We start from the raw sequence: 23,146 nt of genomic DNA, 5'->3' as shown, positions 1-23,146 counted from the left end.
TTTATTAAGACAGCCTACAACTAGCACATTTACAGAAAGGTGGAGAAATCAGAACAGGGGCAGAATGGATTTTTTTCATTCTCGGGGGGTTTGTAGACATGCCAGGGAAACATATTTCAGGTAGAGAACCATTAAAAAGTCCATTTTGCATGATATGTCACCTTTAAGATAGAGCTGAAATCTTCCAATGAAACAAATGCTGACAGTTTCAGTTCAGATTGGAGGGCATTCCAAGCAGAGGGGGCAGAGACACTGAATGCTTTTTTTCCAGTTTCAGTTCGAACACGAGGAGTAGAAAGATGCAAAATGTCATTTGATCGTAGGGCATAACGGCTTCCAGGTCTCCTGAGAAAAGTGCATCAATAAGTAGGAGCCAAGCCAAGAAGAGCCTCATACACCAGAGTCATCCAGTGTGTATGCCTCCTTACATTTAAGGAAGGCACGCCAGCTTTAGCGTACAGTTCGCAGTGGTGGGTGAGGCGGCTACAACCAGTGATAAACCTCAGAGCACAGTGGTAGACCGGAACCAAGGTCTGTAGGCAGCTGGGTGAAGCACACATATACACAACATCGCCATGATCAAGTACAGGCAAGAAAGTAGCTGACATTAGGAGCTTCGGAGCTCTAAGGGAGAAACATGACTTGTTTCTGTAATAGAAACCGAGCTTCACCCTTCACCATCAGGTTTTTGACATGCACTTTGAATGAAAGGTTCCCATCAATAATTAGTCCCAGGTACTTGTAACTGGTGACCAGCTCTAAAGTTTTACCCTGGACAGTTCTAATTGAGGGGATACCCTCCGAGGGAACAGATGCATTTGAAAAAAGCATTAGTTTGGATTTTTCCCCAAGTACCCCAACAGGTACCTGGGTGAAGTCAGCTGCTGTGTCTGAATCCTGCACAAGTAAAAAAACACAAGGAAATAAATTAAAGTAGAGTGTTTGACCCACAGTTATAATGTTTTTACTCCTGTAATAAATGTGACCGCATGATCACAGTTAAAAGTCATACAGAAGAAAAAACAAATATAGCATATGGACTATGCAGGAAGAAAAATAATTTAGAATATGGTTAGACAATCGTTGAGAACACCAGGTGCTTTTCCAAAAACGTCCAGCTGGAGTTGCAGTGTTTTTTCAGATGAGACTCTTCGGTTGCTTCTTGTTTCTGATAATGAAAATGTGCGGTATTCAAATTTCGGTACAAGGTAGAGTATTAACTCTAGCCCTTGCTCTGGATAAAGGGAAGGCTGAAGCACGGAGGGAGAGAGTACAAACCCACTGCTGTCTGCAGTATCATTTCTACTCCATTGTTGTTCAGCACTCGTACATGTGACGGATCCGGTTGGTCCCGTCCCTGCTCGACTGTGCTAGGACGACAGAGTGACAGTAAAAAGTGTTGTACTTTGTATGTTGTATTTAAAGTTTGACATTTTCCAACTCTTGTCGACCAGGAAAAAACCACTAAACGTGCAGCACTCCGCGCAGAATAGACACTCAGTGCCTTGTCACGCTGCTGCCGTTTATAGCAGAGAGTAAATATGAGGCGCTCCCATTGCAACACTGGCCTCTGGAATATAATGCTTTGGTGGACACACAACCTTGTTACCAGATAGAGTGCACTCAATGCGAAGAAGTGTGATTATTGATAACGCTTTGGTGCGCATTTAATTAATGTAGAAGTAATGTGCAGATTTTTTCGACTAATCGATTGGTTGAAGAGTAGGTAGAATTTCATTTTTTAGAAATCAAAGTCAAAACTACATATTCCTCCTCTTACCTGTAGAGCTATTTATCGATCTTGATAGTTTTGGTGTGAGTTGCCCAGTTCTGGAGATGTCGGCCGTAGAGATTTCTGCCTTCTCTCTAATATAATGGGACTAAATGGTGCTCTGCTTGTGGTGAAAAACTCAACAGCAATGTCTCTTTCCAGAAATCGTGACTGAAACACAAGATAATCCACACACCTGGTTGTAAGTAGTTTTCTGTAAGTAAGAAAATAGTTCCGGTAAGTAAGAAAGTAGTTCCTACATTAACTGCTCACAATAAGGTCTGTGGATTATCTTGTGTAACGGGGTCATAGTTTCTGTAAAGAGACATTGTTGTTGAAATTTTCAAATGTATATTTTTGGGGCTGTGAGCACCACAAGCAGAGCACCATTTAGTTCCATTATATTAGAGAGAAGGCAGAAATCTCTACAGCCGATATCTTCAGAACAAGGCAGCTGACACCAAAACAATCTAGATTGATTAATAACACTACAGGTAAGAGGATAAATATGTCTTTTTGATTTTGGGGTGAACTGTCCCTTTAAGACAGGAACTGGAGCTAAAATAAACACAGTACGATCAGGGGCAAGCCAAAATTCTAGGGGAGCACAATTAGAAAAAAAAGCGAGCATTACTGCATATTCTAAATAACATATCAAAAAGAATATAAAATTAAAGCCACAAGCAGCGATGAACGGGCCCTTGCACACCCGCGGCCGCCGCCTACACGAGCAGCCGCCACATGTAAACCGCCGCCTGATATTTGCCACCACACAATGCGAAAGCTAGATGTGAGAGTATAGACTGCCTTAGGTGGTGCAACTGTTCCAAGTTTTTGGCAGATTGCCAAGAAAAGCTCCAAATTTGACAGAGTGCCACGCCCACAATTTTAGTCTGAACAGAATTCCTTTAACAATAATTTAATCATCAATATGTCTGCTATAGAATGTGCCTTGTTTGGACTGAATCAGAGAAAAACTCTAGGAGGAGCTCTCAAAATTTGTTCTGATATTTTTTTCTCCTCAAGGTGTCTACTATAGGTTGCCCTTTGTTTGGACTGAATTGGAGAAAAGCTCTAGAAGTTAATGGCGAAAGTATGCCCCCTTATTTTGACGCCATTTTTCATGTTCAAAGCTAGGTGGCGCTCTTCCTGTTGAGTTTGGGATATGGGTGCAAGAGGCTTTTTTGTGCATCCTGATTCCATGAATATGTGTACATTTTTTCAAGCATGTTGCTCAAAATAACCCCTATGGGGAGGGGTTTTTGAAAATTTTAGGGGCCGCTAGCGAGCACAATTTTGCTAATTTTTTTGCGAGACCCATAGATTAGTAAATTTTTCACCAGGCCTGATAAGTGTGCAAAAATATCCGCGCTTTCATGCACGTTCAGGGGGCCAAAAATGCGTTTGAAGTCGCGCGACAAAGAATAAAAATCGATCATTTGAAGAACAATAGGGCCTGCGCCACCAGTGGTGCTCAGGCCCTAATAATACATTTTTAAAAAATCTAGATATCAAAAATCTGGAGGGGCACGTGCACATTTCAATGGGCATGATGCCTCTGAGTACCATGGACATAATGTGATCATTATGAATGACTGTACTTACTGAGCATCTGAGGAAGAACTCACTGGAAACATCTCCAAGATACAGGGGCAGACATTGGAGGACAGCAGTGTGTGTTGCGGTGATGTTCTGGGTCTAATTGAAAAGATGACAAAAGACATTAAGCTGAAGACTACTTGTGGGTTCAACTTACAACATTGAATTTTAAGTGCTTGAGGTAGTAAAACAATCGCTTGCAGTAGTATAAGTAGTAGTTATTATACAAAGTAGTAGTAGTAGTAGATATAGGCACAGTTACAGAAAGGAAGCACACAGATTTAAGTTGGTACTGATCAATCTGAAAGAACACTTACTTGTGTATTAATTTGCTGGAGGAGGCGATCAATTGACTGGCCTACAACTCTTTTATTTTCATCTGAACATCTCAATTAGACGAGTGGTGTGGCGGTCCAGTGCTTCATAGAAGTATTTCCTGAGGTTCTTACTGGCAACTCGCTGGAATTCAGCAAACACCTGAAGAAACAAAAAAAACACATTCAAAGGATTATTTCCTCTATCAAGGTAATCATTTAATGCCAACAGTTCACTTAACTGTCATATACATTCCTCAAAAATTAATTTCCAGATTGCAAAGATGGATGGAGGATACTTAAGATCTAATACTAGGACAATAAACTTGAAGTTGGAGCAGGACGATGTGTGGGAGCCTCATATATTGTAACACTACTTTTTTAAGATTGAGTTTTAATGAAAGGCTTTATCTCTTTTTTAATGATTATGGAAGGTAGGTGTAGGTATGTGCATATGGTGGAACATGGTGTAGATACTGTTTTTTTAAAATAACATTTCAATTCGTTAACGTATGTGAATGGAACTGACAAATGTAGACAAAAAAAATCTGATAAATGAAAAAACCTCATGAATTCATAGAGTGGTCTATTTAATGATGTTTTAAATGTATTGTGGGCTCTACTAATTTCCCATCACCATTTGTCATTACTTTGTACAGCTAGATTTATCATAAAACATTAAAATAATCTAATGAAACAACAGAGTAATCTACTATGTAAATAATGATTACTTGTGGTGTGGTTCTATATAGTGCATCACATGAGGGCCATACCTGACTTTCTATGAATAGTGCAGGCCAGCGTTCCATCTAGTGATGGGAATTCCGGCTATTTTTGGGAAAGCCGGTTCTTTTGGCTCGGCTCACTACAAAGAGCCGACTCTTTTGGCTCCCAAGAGGCTCCTCAGATTTTTTCTTGTTTAAATTAATGTATGACCTAAAATCATATAAAATCATATGTAAAATGAATTACTGATGTAAAAACATACATTATATCAAATGTTTATTATTCATAAGGTTTTATACTAAACATATAGCAGAGTGCTACAAAAATGTATTATAAAGTGCAAAAACAAGACTCATCACAATTAGACAAAAAGGTCAAATCTCTGATTGCATGTATATTATTTATAAACTTTTAAACACCTTCATTAACAGCAGGTTCCCTTCACTGTCTTTATTCTTCCAACTGCACTGATGGATAAACAGTTCTAATGTCCATGACCTGGAGGACTGAGATCCTTCACAGACACTTCTAATGTGCCTTTGCAGGTTTGTTGTGGACCCTGATTGATGACATTTTCACCTTGCACAGTCTACATTCTGCCTTTTAAGAGTCTATGCCGTTTCAATGTGTCTAAAGCGGTCTAAAGTTTACTGCATTTCCTGCAGTCACTCGTTTGCTCACCTTTCCAGTGCGTTCTCTCTGTCGCGCATGTTCTCCCTCTTGTCTCCCTCCTGTTGGTGTTCTCACTGTGCTGTGTGTGTCTGTAACCCCTCCCCTCCCCATTCTCTCAATGTAGACACGTGATTGGTCAAGAAACCACCATGTCTTGACCAATGACGTGGGACTGGGAGCTGGCTCCCGTCGTTCACTTCAAAGAGCCGGCTCTTAGAGCGCGGCTCGCGACACATCACTAGTTCCATCATCTTGTGGACTGGAGGCTGTTCTCCCACGATTTCTTTACGTCGCAGAGAGAATGTCTGGTCCATCATTTTCCTCACATCAGTTGAGTCTGGAAGACGTTTCTTAGCTTCACTTTCAAGGCGTCTTATTACGGTCTCGAGGGTATCTGCATTTTCACCATCAGGAAAATTTGATCGTGATGGCTCGCTTGTTGCCATTCACTGTGACATCCGCCATTCCAGATCTTCTCATTTTTTACGGTAATTCCCCATCTTGACCTTTAAGCTATTTTTCCATCCACAATATCCAGAGGGTGATCTAGCTTCCTTCAAAGAGGGATGCTTTGCAATCAGTGCAGCAGCCACTTCTCGAAAGTGTTCCTTCTTTGAGGTATGGCGTGTACATGTACATCGTCTCTGCAAGTTTCTCTAAGATCACATGTTTTATGTCCAGAGAAACTTCCATCCGAGTTCCATCGTTCATGTAGGCATGGTCTCCCTGTCTCAGTCGGAGATTTATGTCCACAGAAAATTCTGGAATGCCAAATGCAGAAGGCCAGGGATCCTGCCTTATCAGTTGAGATTGTTCTTTGCTTGGCAGCAGTGTATCTATATCAGATAAACTTGATGATGGCAGTGAGCTAGAGACCGAAGAGAGCAGCTCAAGACTTATAATTTTGAGCTTGGCTCGATCTGGCTGTTCTGACACGTCTGTCACATTGCAAAGAGCATTGTTAAAAAGTGGGTTTTTTATACTGTAGTCTGAAGTCATATGTTAGTGCCAATTTGACTTTCAAGTCAGTCAAAAGAGACTCAAGGTTGCTTGGTTTCTCATCAAGATTGAGTCTTCTAATGTCACCATCAGTAACAATAACTCTGACTGGCCACTTCTGTTCCATGGTCCTAAAAGAACGGAGACATATTAGTGCAGTTAGCATAATGTGTAACGTTTTAAAGAAACAAACAATTTGCCTCTGACTCGGTATGCTGACAACGGAATTACATCATTTAACTCTGTCAACTCAGTGGTAACCAAGCCTAAGCTGCTTTAGGTCAATTCATAAGCACGGACATGTTCATGATACCAAGCGATCATTGGTTTGCACAGGAAAACAATGTCCATGTTAAGCACCAGCGCTTGCTTAATCTGTCTGAACTCCGGAGGGTCTCCAAATGAACCCGCAGAAACCACCGTATCTGCAGCGTAGTTCATTCTATCAATAATGACAGACACTGCTGACATGACTGTGTTTTGAAGAGGACATCTTTGGTGCAACATTTCTTGAATGTTCACAGGGAGAGAAGAGATCATTATGCTCTTTACTTTGTTTGCTTGGAGTGCTGGTTTGAAAAACAAAGCACAGTCCAAATGGTCCGCCATCATCTTTTGATGTCGCCTGGCCAAAGAAAGGGGAACATTTTTGAAGTTCTGAGTTTCATAAATTACTTTTTTGAAGAACTTGTGCTTACCCTCGAATCTCATTGTCCACATGTCTAATAGAGGTCCAAATACTTTTGTCAAGTACGCGTAGTGCTCGATATAGTGATGCTTTGGACGGAGTCTGCAACCCTGAGAAGCATTGAGCAGTAGCTCTCTATGCTCTGACACTTGAGACTCTAGATAGAACAGAGTCTCTTCTGTGAATCTCGGAGAAACAACCAATTCAAGCACGTCTTTTAAGACCATGAGCACCTCCCATGTCTCCTCTCCTTCAGGTACATGATGCCCAATCATTAAAGGAAGCGGTCTGATCAGAGACCAGTTTTCATAACCGTTCCCCCCGATCGTCTTCTTTGAGGAAAATGTCTTTGGAATGGGCTGTGGTTTATCTGTTCTGTCAGAAAAGGAGTATGGGAATTCTTTGATAGCCTGACTTAGTGTCTCAAGAGAGATGTACTTCTTCTTTATCAGATCTTGAATGCACAGGAACAATTCAAACAGCACCACTCCCTCAAAAAAATCATGCAGAATGTCTGGAGAAAATCCATAGATCACGTGGAAATATTTTAAGCTTTCACTAAGCACACATCGGCTGTTTCCGAAACGGCCTGCTACATACTACTTACTAATGTAGTAGGCAGTAGGTATTGCCTACTACATACTGCGTTTGAATTTAGTCTGTAGTATGACTGTTCTGTTCGATCTGTCATGCAGCATGCTGAGCCAGACTTCGCTGGATTTCCGGTTTCGGAAAGCGGAAGTAAACAACGGCGAAGCCGATAAATAAAATGCTTATTTATCATCCATTTATGATTTAAAAAGTTAGGAAGTGGTTTATATGTAATTTGATAACTTTCACAGCACCCAAAAACGGATTTCCTCCTGTCAAGAAAGAAGGAAAAAGAAAAAGAGGAACGAGCGCTGTGCATTGTGGGATACAGTACGTGAGGCAGACTGGTCCGATGCATACTGAGATATTTTCCCGAATCAGTAGACATCCGGGGAGTTTTGGCATACTGCAGATTTTGCTCTTGTTCACATACTACATACTACATACTGAATTTTGGACAAATCAGTACGTACTGCTAGTATAGTAGGCGATTTCGGAAACAGCCATCCATCTTTGACACCATAATGTGCTACTTTAGATGGGTCCTGCTTGACTTCCTAAACCTGTGCATCATCTCAACTCAACTCAACTCAACTTTATTTATATAGCACCTTTCATACATAGAAACATGTAGCCCAAAGTGCTTCACAGAGTAACAGACAGTAAGAAAACAACAGCAATGGTAGAATTATAGAAGGCATGAAAAAAGAAGAAATACTTAAAAAAGAAAAGAAAATCAACACAGTAAAATTAATAAAATAAGTAAGAGTGGAAATAAAAGTTAAAAATAAGGTAGAGTTAACGAGATCAGGTGAACACAATAAATAAATAAGATGAATAAATACATGTTAAAACAATGGTTTAGATAATAATGATAAAAATAATAAAAATGATAATAAAATAATAAAATAATAATAAAAATAATAATAATAATGATACTGATAATGCAGTCCAGGGCTAAAATAAATTACTCCACATTAAAAGCTAGATTAAAAAGGTAAGTCTTAAGTTTACTTTTAAAAACACCCAGAGAGCTCGCTGTTCTCATGTCCAGAGGCAAAGAGTTCCACAGCCTAGGAGCATAAAAACAGAAAGCCCTCTGGCCGGTACCTGTGTGAGACACACGAGGAACATTTAAAAGGGAAGCATTCGAGGACCTCAGTGATCGGGCTGGAACATAAAATGACAGGAGATCAGTGATGTATGGAGGAGCAAGGCTGTTAAGAGCTTTAAAAACAAGTAAAAGGACTTTAAAATCAATTCTAAAAGAAACAGGGAGCCAGTGCAGAGTTTTTAAAAGAGGAGTTATGTGGTCAGTTTTCTTTCTCCTTGTTAAAACTCTAGCTGCAGCGTTCTGAACAAGCTGCAGCTTTCTGAGAGATATTTTGGGCAGGCCTGTAAAAAGGGAGTTGCAGTAATCAATGCGGCTTGTAATAAAAGCATGAATTAAAATTTCGGCATCTTTCTGCGTTAAAAAAGGTCTGACTTTTGCAATATTTCTAAGATGATAAAATGAAGTACTTACGACCTTGTTAAAATGAGCATTAAAATTAAAATCTGGATCTAAAACCACTCCCAGGTTTGTGACCTTTGGTTTAATTTGACTGTTAAAATCTCTCAGTGTAGTCTGGAGCTGTTCTCGGGCTGCTTTGGGTCCTATTAAAAGAATTTCAGTTTTGTCTTCGTTTAATTTTAAAAAGTTCTTGCTCATCCATACATTGATGTCAGAAAGGCAGGCGGTGAGGGAGTGAAGAGCATTTGGGTCATTGGGTGAGACAGAGATGTATAGTTGGGTGTCGTCTGCATAGAAATGGTAATTGATGTGATGACTTGAGATAATGTGTCCAAGGGGTAAAATGTATAAAGAGAATAAAATAGGCCCAAGAATGCTTCCTTGAGGAATCCCATAGTTAAAATCGTGTGTCTGAGACACACAGGCACCGAGGCTGGTAAAAAACTGTCTGTTAAAAAGATAAGAACTAAACCAGGATAAAACATGGTCAGAGAGACCATGGGCATCTTTGGTTCTCAAAGTGTAAAAACCTGAGCTGGCATTTTTTGTTTGAATTTCTTCTCGTTTGGCCATACAAAACCTGCACATTTTTCCCACAATAAAGCTCTGTAGAAATCCGCCCAGTCCATGGGCAGCCAAGTTATCAGCTGCAACATACAGCACAGTCCCCTTGATGCTTGCTCCCAACTTGTCAATGTAAACTCCATTCTCCTCAACAGATACTAGGTCTTGAATAAGTGGACCCAAAACTTCATGATACCCCCTTTCTTTAACTATATTTACCTTGCATAAAACAGCTAACTGTATGGCATGAAGAACCCAATAAACTGCGCACAACTTGTGCTTCTTCTTAGATGTTCCTAGTGGGTTTGCAAGCTCGAAGTCATCGATATACAAGCCCAGGGCGATTCTGAATTCATCTTCTGCTAAAATGGCACTTTCACGAAAGTGAGAACCATCCCTATAGCCAGGGCCGTAACTACTGTTGAGGACACCGAGGTCATGTACTTGGTATTTTTTTCAAGTGACAGAAATAAGGTGATATAACTGACTGCAAATATACTTTGTTTAGGACATCATTTGTGCCCTTACATCACCGTGCGTTAGATCATCCTCTCGTAACTCTACGATCTTTGGTCATCGCAGTGGTTTGTGGGTGGGCTGCCTCAAAAATCTGCTAGATTTATACCAATTTCTGATGTACAGACCTCTACAACAGCGCAGGTAATGCAATAAAAGTTCCCGGTTACATTTAACGTTATTCCCCACGGGACAGGAAGAGGATGATAGGGGGATAAAAAATAAGAAAAGTGGTGAGTGAGAAGTCAAGTGCTGCCCACAGTTACCCACACAGGACAGGATTATCCTTGTACCATACACTGTACACACACACTGATGTTGAACAAACAATACTGTCCTCATCCAGTTCAAACAATGTCATGACCATAGAGGTTTTCTGTGGCATTCATAATGGAGCTTATATAGCCTAAATTTAACAACATACCAACTGTAAGAGTAATTGGATCATTGTGTAACCTACATTTTACCTTTACTCTTGTGCTTTTGTGTCACTTATAGTATTTGAATGATTTAAATGTGTCTCAATGTTGATATGAAGGAGGTGTATTTTATTTAACTTCATGATCCTCCTTATAATTTAGCAGGAGAGACAAGTGAGGACAGACAGGGACAGACAGTGGATGAAGGAACGGAAAGAGAACAGCGTGGAGGCAGAAGTGTTGATAACGCAGATCAACAGCAGAGAGACACAGAAAAGGAGGGTGAGGGAAAGAGTGAAGCAGACTCACAGGGACAAGAGAGGGAGAGCAGCACTAAGGGAGACAAAGATGGAAGAGAGATGACAAAAGAGGGGAGAGTCTGTCTACTGTACATGAATTGGATCCTGCCAGGTACAAAAATAAAAAGCTAAATGATGAGAAGTGCAGCCTTCTGAACAACAAGTGGATTAACCCCCCTGTTCGTTTCTCTGGAACAGCAATAATGTTCCTGGGTCAATTTGACCCGGGGCATATTCAATTATCCAAAAGTGTCAGAACCCCCAAAAAATCCCAATACACATTCTTTTAATTTCATTATTAACTCCATTACTAACCATTTAAATCAAGATAATATCTTGGTTGTTATATTAGTGCAGACAAGCTCCAGCTGTACAAGGACAATTACCTCCCATTAGTTAAAGACCTGAAAAAAGACTTGGACAGGTGGTGTGATTTGAAGATAAATTTAATAGGTAGAATACATCTCTTTAAGATGATGTGGTTACCAAAATTTCTGTTCGTATTTCAGACAGTACCTATTACTCCTCCAAAATATTTTTTCAAAGAAGGGTAACTCTCTCCTGTCATCCTTTATTTGGGCTAAGAAAGCTTGCAGACTGAAGAGAAAGATATTGCATTACCCAAAAGAAGAAGGAAGCCTTGGTCTACCCGACTTAGAACTGTATCATAGTGCAGCTCAGATGTTTTATATTGACCATGTAATAAACCACACAAACAAGGAGCCTTGGATAGATATAGAAAATCAACAGTTACAGCCCAACAGCTTACTTTTAGCTCTTTTTCCAAACACAAAATGAAAACAGTAAATTTTGTAATTAACAGTACTATAAATGTTTGGAAAAAATTAAAAAAAATAATAGGGGAAGAAATAGGAATCCCAAAACACATTCAAATTTGGGATAACCCATTCATAACTATTCAAAACTCCCAGCTCCATTGGGAGACGTGGATTAACTGTGGAATTCAGAATTTATCAAACATCATAAACCAAAATTTTGTTCTTTCCTTTCAAGAACTGAAGTCTAAATATCAACTAATAGACACTACTTTTTTTAAGTATTACAATTGAAAAACTGGATAACAGGAAACCTCAACCTCGAAAATGGAATACCAACAGAATTAGAGGAAATTCTAAATAAAAGAATAAAAAGAAAAGACTGGTAGGTGCTGTGTATAATATTCTTATCAGGGCTGAAAGGAATGAAGAACTGTTTCAAAAGTTATATGATAAGTGGAATGAGGATCTCAATACTGTAGATGCAAAAACAAAATGGAAGGATTGTTTAAAACTAACATATAACATAAGCATTAATGAAAATCTACGCCTAATCCAGTATAAGCTAATGACAAGAATGTATTATAGTAGAGATAAAATTCATAAATTTGACCCCAGCTGCTCAGATAGATGTTTAAAATGTAACTCCCTCATACATGCCTTTTGGTATTGTGCCAAAATTAGGAAAACTTGGGATAATATTGAAACATGGATGTCTAAAATATGTGATTATAATGTTGAGTTCTCACCTGTGATTTGTCTCTTTCAAAACGTAAGAAACCCGTCTGGATGTCACATTCTGTTTTCATCATTAGTTTTTAAGAAACTTATTCTGAAAAATTGGAAGAATAAGGAAGCACCTACGCTTCAAATGTGGAAAACACTCATGAAATATTATCTGAGTATTGAAAGGACAATATCAGAGGACAGCAGTAAAGGAAAACTATTTGACAGTATATGGAGCAAGATTTATGAAGCTCTGTAGACGAGAGAAGCCACAAAACCACCTGGCCTGGTCCATCAGTCGCAGGGCGTGGGTGGGGGGCGTGGCTGGGGGGAGTGGTCAGGCCGTCTGGGGGGGGCAGGGGGGATTGGCCCTGCCCCCTCCGCCCTCCCCCCGCTCCGGCGCGCCGGTTGGTGGGCTCTGGTCCTGGTCCTGCCCGTCTGCCTGGCTGTCTGCTCCTGGTGCCGGGCCCCCTCGGCCCTGGAGGCTCCTTTGGCTCCGTCTTGGGGGGCTGTGGGGGCGGTGTTGTGGGGGTGTCCCTTGGGGGGGCTGCGGGATCTCTCCCCCCTCGCCCCCCTTTCCTCCTACTGGGTGACCTGGGGGTCGCCCTGGGTGCTCCGGCGGTACCTGCTTGCTTCCGGTCTGGGTCCTTGGCTTGTCCCCTGGCCTGGGTCTCCCGCGGCGGGTTGGGTCCTTCGGTCTGACGGCTCTCGCGGCCCGGGTGCCGGGCCGTACCGCTCGGCTGATCTGACCCAAGTGGTTTCATCTGCACCAGTGGTGGTCTTGTTACACAAATAGAACACAGCAAGGCGGCAACCCTCTGCGACCCAAGCTTCAGTAATGATTGTGGACACTAAGGGTTGCTTAATCATTAGTATCCCCCCTAAGGAGTTTTTTTGGCATCATGGTGAGATGGTCCCTCTCCATCTAAGTGTGTTAGGTCTCTCTCTCCTTCTCTCTCCCTGTCCCTTTGTATATCCTTATGTAATCTTTCTTTCACTTTCTCTTATTTTTTTTTATTTTTTGGCCCACCTAGGTGTGCACGCCCTCTTTTACAGAACATGATATTAGCTGTCAATAAAAGATAGGCCAGAGTTCTAAGAGGGATGGTGATGGTTGCATGCACACAGTCAGAAAAAGGTTTTCTTTCTTTTCTTTTGCTGCAAGAATAAATTGCATTAATATTTGACAGTTTGTGACAAACATGACACAAACCAGAAATATATATGCAGACAAGAAAAAAAAAAAAAAAAAAAGAAGCCACAAAATCACTACCATAAACACTCAGGACCCCCCCTCAAACTTGTTGTATTAATGCAAGTGTGTGTAAGTGTGTGTAAGTGTGTGTAAGTGTTTGCAAGTGTTCGTGTGAACATGTCAGAGTGGGTGTAAGGGATACAAACTACCTGTGAGATCAATTTAACATAACTGTAATGTGAATGAACAACAGGATCTATGAAATGAAATTTGATTTCCTTGTTTTGTTTTGTTTTTTTGCTTGTTTGTTGTGTTTTTATTTTAATTTTATTTTTTATTCTTTGGAATCAAGACGACTAATTATTTGAATCACAGACTGTACTGATGTATTTACACCTGCACACTCAATAAAATAACATTATATTAAAAAAAATAATAAATACTTGACTCTGATTGGTCAAAACCCCTTATGCATAGTTTTAACTTTGATCAGAAAAGGTAACTCAGAGGACTAGATTTACAATTATTTAAACATACGAGTATGAGTCAGGAACAATGTGAGACTCTCACGGAGAATATGAAATGTTTATACTTCCCACAATGTTGACTGCTGCAGTGATTTTCATACAGACGTGGTTTTTCTTACTGCTTGTAAAGTCACTTTTCAGACTGCCAAAGAACACAGATTTATGTCTCTACCTATATAGCTGTGGTGTCGCTCTTCAGCTTAGAAAAGTTTCCCTTTTTTTTTTCGTACAACATGAGTCTGGTCCTGCTGGAGGTTTCTGCCTGTTAAAGGAAGTTTGTCCTTGCCACTGTAACTTGCTAAATGAGTCCTGTCTGTAAGATGGGACTGGATCTGATCCTGTCTTGACGTTGGGTCTTTGTTAATAATAGAACAGAGTACGGTCTAGACCTGCTCTGTTTGGAAAGAGTCTGAGGAGAACATTTGTTGTGATTTGGTGCTTTATAAATAAAGATTGATTGATTGAAGTTTATTGACAGAGCAGGAGAAACACTGCTGTGGGTCTTCAGTGAGCCATGTCAGTAGGTAGATCAGGTAATTTAATGTATGTAGCCCTTTAACAGACAAGGTCATCTAGTGCATTACAACAAAAATAAGACAACCTACAGAAATAAAATCACAAAGTGTGGCAGCTCAATGAAATGAAATCATGAAAGACTTCTGACACAATGAAAGCACATTCACAGTAAACAGACCAGCTGAACATGTTTACCTGGATGTCTGCCTGAACAGTCATAACAACTCTTACTTCAGTTAATTCAAACTGATGAACGATGAACATGTCTTCAAATATTTCTTCCATTAGCTCCTTCAGTCTACACACTCTTGTTGAATTAAAAGAACCCTGAGTCAGCTTGTCACCAAAGGTTTGAGCTGCTAACTGAATACTTGGAGACATCCCAGGACCAAAGTATTTGTTACTCATTCTGATCTCTTGAGACTCCATTCAGTCTCATTCTGACTCACTCTGTCATCAGGTCTGATTTATTATCCTTAAGGGTCTCTAAATGATGTGACACAGACCATGGTGCATGCTCAGTGTGTTAGTTAAATCTCCTTTTGGTCTAGTTGCGGTGTCATGCTTATTTTGTCTTGGATGTGCAGACCAGAGATACGGTAGATATTTTTCTTTGCTCTGGTATCAGCTTTAAATCCAAAGAGCATGCTGAGAGTTTCAGCAAGCTTATTTTCTGTGATCCATCAAACCAGCAGAAAAATCTAGAGATTGATATTTGAGGTTGTGTCAGTGGCAGCAGTGACTCAGCAGTGAGTCCTGCTTCTCTTGCAGTTTATGCCGGAAACAGAGGATACGATCAATCACCTCAGAAGAGGCTCGGGTACTGAGTCTGTGCCAAAAAGACAGAATATCAATTTATAAAGCAATCTAAGGGTCAGTAATAAATGAGCTTATGATTTAAGGATCAATCATAAGTATACAAACATTTTGGCCTTAAAAGAATTAACGTGGATAAGAATTTGGAAATACACCAAACGTCCATCTTACAACCCTGATTCCAAAAAACATTATGACACTGTGTAAAATGCTGAAAAAAAAAGATTTTGATGGTTTTAAAATCATTTAAAGTCTATATTCATTAGAAACCAGGAAACCTGATTACACTCTCTGTTCTGGTATCAGTACTTTATTTGAATGCAATATGATGATTATCAAAAGAAAGATTTAAATGTTGAAACGCCTCTGGTGCAAAGTGAAAATCTGATGAACTGTCTTTTCAAACTCAAACCCTGAATTGAGAAAGACTGGTTCGGTAGAACTCTAATGAAAGACGCATGTTCAAATGTAATGAAGTAAATGAGTTTGCTGCTGATTGAAATCTCAGAGGAGTAACACAGTAAACATGTAAGCACATTCTTCAACAACTCATTCTGTAAAGAGTTATCATCTTTTTTGTGAACACATTTTTACTTTATTAATGTTTGTATAAGATAAGATAAGATAAGATAAGATAAGATATTACTTTATTGATCCCCCGGGGGGGACAACATAAAGTACAAAATAAAATTAAAATAAAACAAAATAACATAAAATAAAATAAAATAAATAAAATACAAATAAAAATAAGTAAAATAAAATAGATAAATAAAGCTAGAGTACAATTTAGATATATACAATGTTACAAATGGAATTTAAATTAAGTAGAAGTAATTACAGGCAGTATTAAATAATGTTTCAGTAGTGACAGGTTGACATGGTGTGATTACGGTTGGTAATGACAAATTAAGCAATAAATAGAAAGAATATTTGTATGTAATATGACCATGGGTTGTAGTTAGAATAGTAATGTAATATAACATGACATTTTCACCTTGCACAGTCTACATTCTGCCTTTTAAGAGTCTATGCTGTTTCAGTGTGTCTAAAGCGGTCTAAAGTTTACTGTGTTTCCTGCAGTCACTCGTTTGCTCACCTTTCCAGTGCGTTCTCTCTGTCGCGCATGTTCTCCCTCTTGTCTCCCTCCTGTTGGTGTTCTCACTGTGCTGTGTGTGTCTGTAACCCCTCCCCTCCCCATTCTCTCAATGTAGACACGTGATTGGTCAAGACACCACCATGTCTTGACCAATCACGTGGGACTGGGAGCCGGCTCCCGTCGTTCACTTCAAAGAGCCGGCTCTTAGAGCGCGGCTCGCGACACATCACTAGTTCCATCATCTTGTGGACTTGAGGCTGTTCTCCCACGATTTCTTTACGTCGCAGAGAGAATGTCTGGTCCATCATTTTCCTCACATCAGTTGAGTCTGGAAGACGTTTCTTAGCTTCATTTTCAAGGCGTCTTCTTATGGTCTCGAGGGTATCTGCATTTTCACCATCAGGAAAATTTGATCGTGATGGCTCTCCATCAGGGAAATCCCTCCTTCGCTTGTTGCCATTCACTGTGACATCCGCCATTCCAGATCTTCTCATTTTTTACGGTAATTCCCCATCTTGACCTTTAAGCTATTTTTCCATCCACAATATCCAGAGGGTGATCTAGCTTCTTTCAAAGAGGGATGCTTTGCAATCAGTGCAGCGGCCACTTCTCGAAAGTGTTCCTCCTTGGGGTATGGCGTGTACATGTACATCGTCTCTGCAAGTTTCTCTAAGATCACATGTTTGATGCCCCGAGAAACTTCCATCCGAGTTCCATCGTTCATGTAGGCATGGTCTCCCTGTCTCAGTCGGAGATTTATGTCCACAGAAAATTCTGGAATGCCAAATGCAGAAGGCCAGGGATCCTGCCTTATCAGTTGAGATTGTTCTTTGCTTGGCAGCAGTGTATCTATATCAGATAAACTTGATGATGGCAGTGAGCTAGAGACCGAAGAGAGCAGCTCAAGACTTATAATTTTGAGCGTGGCTCGATCTGGCTGTTCTGACACGTCTGTCACGTTGCAAAGAGCATTGTTAAACAGTGGGTTTTTATACTGTAGTCTGAAGTCATATGTTAGTGCCAATTTGACTTTCAAATCAGTCAAAAGAGACTCAAGGTTGCTTGGTTTCTCATCAAGATTGAGTCTTCTACTGTAATGTCACCATCAGTAACAATAACTCTGACTGGTCACTTCTGTTCCATGGTCCTAAAAGAACAGAGACATATAAGTGCAGTTAGCATAATGTGTAACGTTTTAAAGAAACAAACAATTTGCATCTGACTCGGTATGCTGACAACGGAATTACATCATTTAACTCTGTCAACTCAGTGGTAACCAAGCCTAAGATGCTTAAGGTCAATTCATAAGCACGGACATGTTCATGATACCAAGCAATCATTGGTTTGCACAGGAAAACAATGCCCATGTTAAGCACCAGCGCTTGCTTAATCTGTCTGAACTCCGGAGGGTCTCCAAATGAACCCGCAGAAACCACCATATCTGCAGCGTAGTTCATTCCATCAATAATGACAGACACTGCTGACATGACTGTGTTTTGAAGAGGACATCTTTGGTGCAACATTTCTTGAATGTTCACAGGGAGAGAAGAGATCATTATGCTCTTTACTTTGTTTGCTTGGAGTGCTGGTTTGAAAAACAAAGCACAGTCCAAATGGTACGCCATCATCTTTTGATGTCGCCTGGCCAAAGAAAGGGGAACATTTTTGAAGTTCTGAGTTTCATAAATTACTTTTTTGAAGAACTTGTGCTTACCCTCGAATCTCATTGTCCACATGTCTAATAGAGGTCCAAATACTTTTGTCAAGTACGCGTAGTGCTCGATATAGTGATGCTTTGGACGGAGTCTGCAACCCTGAGAAGCATTCAGCAGTAGCTCTCTATGCTCTGACACTTGAGACTCTGGATAGAACAGAGTCTCTTCTGAGAATCTCGGAGAAACAACCAACTCAAGCACGTCTTTTAAGACCATGAGCACCTCCCATGTCTCCTCTCCTTCAGGTACATGATGCCCAATCATTAAAGGAAGCGGTCTGATCAGAGACCAGTTTTCATAACCGTTCCCCCCGATCGTCTTCTTTGAGGAAAATGTCTTTGGAATGGGCTGTGGTTTATCTGTTCTGTCAGAAAAGGAGTATGGGAATTCTTTGATAGCCTGACTTAGTGTCTCAAGAGAGATGTACTTCTTCTTTATCAGATCTTGAATGCACAGGAACAATTCAAACGGCACCACTCCCTCAAAAAAATCATGTAGAATGTCTGGAGGAAATCCATAGATCACGTGAAAATATTTTAAGCTTTCACTAAGCACACATCGGCTGTTTCCGAAACGGCCTGCTACATACTACTTACTAATGTAGTAGGCAGTAGGTATTGCCTACTACATACTGCGTTTGAATTTAGTCTGTAGTATGACTGTTCTGTTCGATCTGTCATGCAGCATGCTGAGCCAGACTTCGCTGGATTTCCGGTTTCGGAAAGCAGAAGTAAACAACGGCAAAGCCGATAAATAAAATGTTTATTTATCATCCATTTATGATTTAAAAAGTTAGGAAGGGGTTTATATGTAATTTGATAACTTTCACAGCACCCAAAAACGGATTTCCTTTCCGGCAAAAAAATAATGCTGTGCATTATGGGAAACAGTACGCGAGGCAGACTGGTCCGATGCATACTGAGATATTTTCCCGAATCAGTAGACATCCGGGGAGTTTTGGCATACTGCAGATTTTGCTCTTGTTCACATACTACTTACTACATACTGAATTTTGGACAAATCAGTACGTACTGCTAGTATAGTAGGCGATTTCGGAAACAGCCATCCACCTTTGACACCATAATGTGCTACTTTAGATGGGTCCTGCTTGACTTCCTGAACCTGTGCATCATGGGCATCTTTGGTTCTCAAAGTGTAAAAACCTGAGCTGGCATTTTTTGTTTGAATTTCTTCTTGTTTGGCCATACAAAACCTGCACATTATATCCACAATAAAGCTCTCTAGAAATCCGCCCAGTCCATGGGCAGCCAAGTTATCAGCTGCAACATAGAGCACAGTCCCCTTGATGCTTGCTCCCAACTTGTCAATGTAAACTCCATTCTCCTCAAGAGATACTAGGTCTTGAATAAGTGGACCCAAAAGTTCGTGATACCCCCTTTCTTTAACTGTATTTACCTTGCATAAAACAGCTAACTGTATGGCATGAAGAACCCAATAAACTGCGCACAACTTGTGCTTCTTCTTAGATGTTCCTAGTGGGTTTGCAACCTCAAAGTCGTCGATATACAAGCTCAGGGCGATTCTGAATTCATCTTCTGCTAAAATGGCACTTTCACGAAAGTGAGAACCATCCCTATAGCCAGGGCCGTAACTACTATTGAGGACACCGAGGTCATGTCCTCTGTATTTTTTTCAAGTGACAAAGATAAGGTGATATAACTGCCTGCTAGATTTATACCGATTTCTGATGTACAGACCTCTACAACAGTGCAGGTAACGCAATAAAAGTTCCTGGTTACATTTAACGTTATTCCCCATGGGACAGGAAGAGGATGATAGGGGGATAAAAAATAAGAAAAGTGGTGAGTGAGAAGTCAAGTGCTGCCCACAGTTACCCACACAGGACAGGATTATCCTTGTACCATATACTACACACACACACTGATGTTGAACAAACAATACTGTCCTCATCCAGTTCAAACAATGTAATGACCATAGAGGTTTTCTGTGGCAATCATAATGGAGCTTATATAGCCTAAATTTAACAACATACCAACTGTAAGAGTAATAGGATCATTGTGTAACCTAAATTTTACTTTTACTCTTGTGCTGTTGTGTCACTATTTAGTATTTGAATGATTTAAATGTGTCTCAATGTTGATATGAAGGAGGTGTATTTTATTTAACTTCATGATCCTCCTTATAATTTAGCAGGAGAGACAAGTGAGGACAGACAGGGACAGACAGTGGATGAAGGAACGGAAAGAGAACAGCGTGGAGGCAGAAGTGTTGATAACGCAGATCAACCGCAGAGAGACACAGAAAAGGAGGGTGAAGGAAAGAGTGAAGCAGACTCACAGGGACAAGAGAGGGAGAGCAGCACTAAGGGAGACAAAGATAGAAGAGAGATGACAAAAGAGGGGAGAGTCTGTCTACTGTACATGAATTGGATCCTGCCAGGTACAAAAATAAAAAGCTAAATGATGAGAAGTGCAGCCTTCTGAACAACAAGTGGATTAACCCTCCTGTTCGTTTCTCTGGACAAGAATAATGTTCCTGGGTCAATTTGACCCGGTGCATATTCAATTATCCAAAAGTGTCAGAACCCCCCAAAAATCCCAATACACATTCTTTTAATTTCATTATTAACTCCATTACTAACCATTTAAATCAAGATAATATCTTGGTTGTTATATTAGTGCAGACAAGCTCCAGCTATACAAGGACAATTACCTCCCATTAGTTAAAGACCTGAAAAAAGTCTTGGAAAGGTGGTGTGATTTGAAGATAAATTTAATAGGTAGAATACATCTCTTTAAGATGATGTGGTTACCAAAATTTCTGTTCGTATTTCAGACAGTACCTATTTCTCCTCCAAAATATTTTTTCAATGAAGTGAACTCTCTCCTGTCATCCTTTATTCGGGCTAAGAAAGCTTGCAGACTGAAGAGAAAGATATTGCATTACCCAAAAGAAGAAGGAGGCCTTGGTCTTCCCGACTTAGGACTGTATCATAGTGCAGCTCAGATGTTTTCTATTGACCATGTAATAAACCACACAAACAAGGAGCCTTGGATAGATATAGAAAATCAACAGTTACAGCCCAACAGCTTACTTTTAGCTCTTTTTCCAAACACAAAATGAAAACAGTAAATTTTGTAATTAACAGTACTATAAATGTTTGGAAAAAATTAAAAAAAATAATAGGGGAAGAAATAGGAATCCCAAAACACATTCAAATTTGGGATAACCCATTCATAACTATTCAAAACTCCCAGCTCCATTGGGAGACGTGGATTAACTGTGGAATTCAGAATTTATCAAACATCATAAACCAAAATGTTGTTCTTTCCTTTCAAGAACGGAAGTCTAAATATCAACTAATAGACACTACATTTTTTAAGTATTTACAATTGAAAAACTGGATAACAGGAAACCTCAACCTCAAAAATGGAATACCAACAGAATTAGAGGAAATTCTAAATAAAAGAATAAAAAGAAAAGACTAGTAGGTGCTGTGTATAATATTCTTATCAGGGCTGAAAGAAATGAAGAACTGTTACAAAAGATATATGATAAATGGAATGAGGATCTCAACACTGTAGATGCAAAAACAAAATGGAAGGATTGTTTAAAACTAACATATAACATAAGCACTAATGAAAATCTGCACCTAATCCAGTATAAGGTAATGACAAGAATGTACTATAGGAGAGACAAAATCCATAAATTTGACCCCAGCTGCTCAGATAGATGTTTAAAATGTAACTCCCTCATACATGCCTTTTGGTATTGTGCCAAAATTAGGACAACTTGGGATAATATTGAAACATGGATGTCTAAAATATGTGATTACAAAGTTGAGTTCTCACCTGTGATTTGTCTTTTTCAAAACTGTGGCAAAGTAAGAAACCCGTCTGGATGTCACATTCTGTTTTCATCATTAGCTTTTAAGAAACTTATTTAGAAAAATTGGAAGAATAAGGAAGCACCTACACTTCACATGTGGAAAACACTCATGGAATATTATCTGAGTATTGAAAGGACAATATCAGAGGACAGCAGTAAAGGAAAACTATTTGACAGTATATGGAGCAAGATTTATGAAGCTCTGTAGACAAGAGAAGCCACAAAATCACCTGAGTACCATAAACTCTAAGGTCCCCCCCTCAGACTTGTTGTATTAATGCAAGTGTGTGTAAGTGTTTGCAAGTGTTCGTGTGAACATGTCAGAGTGGGTGTAAGGGATACAAACTACCTGTGAGATCAATTTAACATAACTGTAATGTGAATGAACAACACAGGATCTATGAAATGAAATTTGATTTCCTTGTTTTGTTTTGTTTTTTTGCTTGTTTGTTGTGTTTTTATTTTAATTTTATTTTTTATTCTTTGGAATCAAGACGACTAATTATTTGAATCACAGACTGTACTGATGTATTTACACCTGCACACTCAATAAAATAACATTATATTAAAAAAAATAATAAATACTTGACTCTGATTGGTCAAAACCCCTTATGCATAGTTTTAACTTTGATCAGAAAAGGTAACTCAGAGGACTACATTTACAATTATTTAAACATACGAGTATGAGTCAGGAACAATGTGAGACTCTCACGGAGAATATGAAATGTTTATACTTCCCACAATGTTGACTGCTGCAGTGATTTTCATACAGACGTGGTTTTTCTTACTGCATGTAAAGTCACTTTTCAGACTGCCAAAGAACACAGATTTATGTCTCTACCTCTATAGCTGTGGTGTCGCTCTTCAGCTTAGAAAAGTTTCCCTTTTTTTTTTTCGTACAACATGAGTCTGGTCCTGCTGGAGGTTTCTGCCTGTTAAAGGAAGTTTGTCCTTGCCACTGTAACTTGCTAAATGAGTCCTGTCTGTAAGATGGGACTGGATCTGATCCTGTCTTGACGTTGGGTCTTTGTTAATAATAGAACAGAGTACGGTCTAGACCTGCTCTGTTTGGAAAGAGTCTGAGGAGAACATTTGTTGTGATTTGGTGCTTTATAAATATAGATGGATTGATTGAAGTTTATTGACAGAGCAGGAGAAACACTGCTGTGGGTCTTCAGTGAGCCATGTCAGTAGGTAGATCAGGTAATTTAATGTATGTAGCCCTTTAACAGACAAGG

General features: G+C 39.7%; 1 long non-coding RNA gene across 1 annotated transcript; it reads right to left on the bottom strand.

The window, feature by feature from the left end:
- Positions 1-850: 850 nt before the first annotated feature.
- LOC117811967 lies at positions 851-3,845 on the bottom strand. Its single transcript, XR_004631097.1, has 3 exons — positions 3,688-3,845; positions 3,377-3,469; positions 851-897 (listed from the first exon to the last, which is right to left on the bottom strand). It is a non-coding gene; the product is annotated as an uncharacterized LOC117811967 (long non-coding RNA).
- Positions 3,846-23,146: the final 19,301 nt, after the last annotated feature.

The sequence above is a fragment of the Notolabrus celidotus genome, chromosome 4 (genome assembly GCF_009762535.1).
Source record: "Notolabrus celidotus isolate fNotCel1 chromosome 4, fNotCel1.pri, whole genome shotgun sequence".
NCBI lineage: Eukaryota > Metazoa > Chordata > Actinopteri > Labriformes > Labridae > Notolabrus > Notolabrus celidotus.
Note: the sequence above shows the minus strand (reverse complement) of the source record. Positions and strands in the feature narration are given on the sequence as shown.